This window comes from Pinus tabuliformis, chromosome 6 (genome assembly GCF_031772625.1).
Source record: "Pinus tabuliformis cultivar Carrire ecotype Pingquan chromosome 6, CPIR1, whole genome shotgun sequence".
NCBI classification, from domain to species: Eukaryota; Viridiplantae; Streptophyta; class Pinopsida; order Pinales; family Pinaceae; genus Pinus; species Pinus tabuliformis.
The window spans coordinates 1490965610-1490969938 of NC_142292.1; the positions used below are offsets into that span (position 1 = coordinate 1490965610).

Consider the following 4329-nt stretch of genomic DNA (forward strand, 5'->3'; position numbering starts at 1 on the left):
AACAGTAGATAAATTTGATCTAATAAGTATAAATGAAGAAATAAAGAAGTGAGGTACACATGGAAACAACAGAAGGATCTGATGTCATAGGAAGAAATGGAGAAGTAAAGAAATGAGAGTTGACATTATTTACATTAAATATTAACACTTTAGATATTCAGACTAAAATCAGTTGATGAAAGCACTTACAGACTTTGTCCTTGCCGGATGTGCAACAGTAAGGTGCTCAGAATTTAAGTGCCAACAGACCAACCACCGTATATTTAGCTTATATCTATTCACTTTGTTAACTGGAAAAATATATATTTATGTGTTGACATTATTTAACTCTTTTCATTATTTATGTGTTGAGTTTTTATCATCTACAAAAAAAGTTGAGTTGCAACAAATAGATATGTTTTCTGTCCAGTAACATATTATATACAACTTTTTAAATATATCATGGATTTAAGAACATTTTATTCTATTCCAGTTTTCAAAATTTTAGTGTTTAAAATGGATTTTAGTGTTTATTCTATTATTATGTTGTTCTTTTTAGATTATGGTATATGGAGAGCATTAGTGTCTTTACTCTCCTGGTTATGTTCGCAGGGAAAAAATATGTCCTGTAAATAAATGGCATCCTATTTTGCCTTTGTTGAAGAATCCATAGAGCCCTCCCCCATGGAGTGTGCGGGTTACGAGCAGTATGTGCATCTCCCTGAGCTCAGTGCCATGTGGAAATTCAAGGAATGGCCTGGTTGGTCTAGAGAGGGGTTGGTAAAGGCTGCCTTACAGTCATTGGAGATTACTTTTCGGTTTGTTTCGTCTGTCCTCTGTGACACAAGGACTTACATTGACAAAGCGGAATGGAAGAGAAGGCTTGAATCCTTAATTAGTTCCCAGATTGAGTTGATTTCAATGATTTGTGAAAATGACAAGCAGGTTCCCATTCTTCAGTTGTCAGTAAGTAGTGGTGTTCTCTCATGGAAAGTTTTCCATGAGGTATGGCAGAGACCTGGCGCTTTATCTGTGGTTAGTAGAACAAGTAAAGAGAGCTTACTTCCGCGTTTGGGTACATGGAAAAGCGTTGAAGCTATGGTTTCTAGAATATGGCTTGCCATTGAAGGCCATATGCAGAGGACTCCCTTCACCTTAGGTCTGGGGGAACCAAATATGTCAGGTAAGCCTCTTCTTGAATATGATAGAATCTGCAAGCCAAGATATTTGCACTCTTTAAAACAACATAAACAGTTCCATAATCTAGAAGATGCCAAACTTTGCAATGTCCTCCAGATCTTTGAGCCCTGGGTATTTGTAGGCCAAGAATTGTTGCACAGAGTATATGAAAGAATAGATTCTGGGGATTTCGTAGGAGCATCCACAGACTGTTGGATGGTTGAAAGGGTGTGGAACATGCTCACAGAAATTGTGAATTTGCTTCTAGTGATGGACCCAGATGATTTCCTTTACCTTAAACACCAGTTGGCAATTAGCAGCAATAGTACACTTGCATTCGCATATTGCCTTCGGTCTGCCACCCTTAGAGACCTTACAAATGCATGCAAGGAACTAAGGCATCTGGTGCCCAAAGTCATGGGTGTTGAGGCTGATCCAAAGGGTGGACCAAGGCTCCAGGAGGCACTTATGCATTTGTTTCATTCACATGGACTTCGCTCACATTACACTTCAGGTGCTTATCATGTTGCAGCAATACATGTTCTATTGGCCTTCCAGGCAATAGAAGCCGCAGTGAAAAGGTTTTTCTTCTCATATCAGCAGCTGGTAGTAACAGCCATGGGTAGCATTGAAATGAAGGGTCCATCATATCTAGGTGCTTGTGATGCCCTGCGTCAGATATATTTTGAACCACCTTATTTCCCTAGTGTGGATGGTGCAAAGACATTTTTGGGTTACTATTGGCACTAGAAGTCTACAACTATGGTGGATGGTACACTGGAAGATCTACAGACAAATCAAGTTAAGTTTACAAGACAAAGAACAATGCGTTCAATTTTTCAAAGTACTACCCCAAATTCATACATACACTTCTTACATTGACAGTTTTGAGTACTATACATAGAATTATATTGGATATAGGATTAGACTCATTTTTGTTCATCCCCATCAGTAGGACCAATCAAAAAAACAGTGCTAGAAATTTGAAAAAAAAAAAAAAAAATTCCCTCTCCAACATGGATAGGATACTAAGGATTCATAGTGTGCAATTCCTCCTTCGTTAGTTAAATACTGTAAAAGATTGTGCAAAATTAAAAGGGTAATTATTAAAATTATTAAATTTTACGAGTTGTTTCTTTTTTTAATTTTTTATTTCTTTACCTAAATTCTATGATGAGTTTAAAATAATTTTTTAGTGACTAATCATTCGTTGATGTTAGGTAATTGCACTTATAAAGAGGGCATGTGTTCACTTATTGCTTCATATTGTTTTTGCATTAATAAACATTTTCGTAGGAGTAGATTTTGTTGGATAATGTAACTAGGTTAAGTATTCATGAATTGTATTCGAGTCATCTTGTAATGTACTTGTCAAAAGAAAGCAAAAATATTTTTTGTTATTGATTTAATTGAATTATTAAAGCATGGGTTTCATGCTTGGGTCAGTTGCTATAGGTCAATCCTCCACTATAGGATTTAGGATTATTTATATGGGTCAAAGTCAATTTGTTTACTGGTCAAAGACTCTTCCATCAAGTCTCCTTTTATTGACTTCAATAATATCATCATCAAGTTAGCTACATCTAACTAAACTTAGGTCAGCCTCATCATAAATGTAGACACATATGTTCATGAAGTAATGTCAGCTCTTTCATTATGGAAAAACTACTATATATACTAACATAGGCCTCACTGCACAGCCCAGAAAACAAGATCGCATATATCTCAAAAAAAGGTTCATATTATCTCTGAAAGTGCAGTTCAGATATCACAGTATGGTAGTGAAGATTTTGGTGCAAATACAATGAGAAGGTTTCGATGTAAAAATAGTGAGAAATCATGTTCTTTTGAAAGTTTTAGTGACATCACAGTGAGCAGTTCGAATTAAAAAGAGGATGTTTCAGTGTGACAATAGAGCTAAGGGACAGGGATGATTTGGGTAACCACATTTTGGTGTCATTACTATATGGTTTTGGTACTTCTATAATGATAAGGTCTAGATGTAGCTAAGAAAGTTTTGGTGCTTCTACAATGATAAGGTCTAGATGTAGCAAAGAAAGTTTTGGTGCTGCAAAATTTACAAGGTCTCACAGTGATATGATTTCGTTGCTATCACAGTGATAAGGAATCAATGCCCTCACAATTACAAGGATGACTTACTGGAGGATGTCTAGGGTCTAGAATATGAGAATCTTGGTCATCTCATCTTGAATCTAATGAAGGAAGAATTTTGACCGGTTTTTCCCAAAAGAGTGGGATTTTTCCCTAGTAGCATGCCTACATCTTGTGTACTCTTTTATTCATTTCTTTGGATTAGTCTTGATGATAAGAAACAATAAATTTAAAGAACTAATAATAATAACAAAAACATCACTAGGTAATGTCATTACAAGGGAATTATTTAACTGCCAACTACTTGGATTTTCCAACATGGTATCAGATCTATGCTCAAAGTCAAAGGAAGTTTGAAGACCAATTATACAATGTTTGAGGAAGGTTCTGTATTGAAGCTCGAGCCAACTTGAGAAGGAGGGTATACCTCACTCCATAGTAAATCTAGGGTCATTTTGGTAAATTTTTATTGAGGTGCAATCATTGTTTCAATACCACCACAAAGAGACAATTTCGGTGATCTAAGGAACAGAACCTCGGTGATATAACAAGTTTGGATCTTTTCTATAATGGGTTAGTATCATTTTCGATGATGGCACAATATGAACATTTCGGTAAAGCCACAACAAAGATATAACTTCGCTATATATTTCAAAGATGAATTTTGGTGCAGTTAAGTGACCTCAGCTTCATGCCATAGTAGATGCATTTCAGTGAAGTTTCAGTGTAATATAATCAGTGGAAGATGAAATGTTTTAGAGTTTCCTCCACAGAACCAAAGCCTTGGTCTAATACCTACATAACCAAGACACGCCTATGTTCTTATCATAGGACTAAATGAAGTCATTACATAAATGTAAAAAAAGAAAAGTTTTGATTAAAGTATGACACAAGTAAGGATGCCACAATGAACGAAACAAGGAACCAACTTAAGGAAATCAAGTAAGTACTCCTTACTCAACAAAATACACTTGCAACAAGTCTAATGAAATCATAGGTATGCAATTCACAAGGTACTTATGTTCATAAGAATTTAAATTGCTATTATCTTTAATGGTT

At 35.6% G+C, this 4329-nt stretch overlaps 1 pseudogene; it reads left to right on the forward strand.

The window, feature by feature from the left end:
• The first annotated feature begins 615 nt into the window (after positions 1 to 615).
• On the forward strand, positions 616 to 1908 carry LOC149264297 (nematode resistance protein-like HSPRO2 pseudogene; annotated as a pseudogene).
• The last annotated feature ends 2421 nt before the right edge of the window (positions 1909 to 4329 follow it).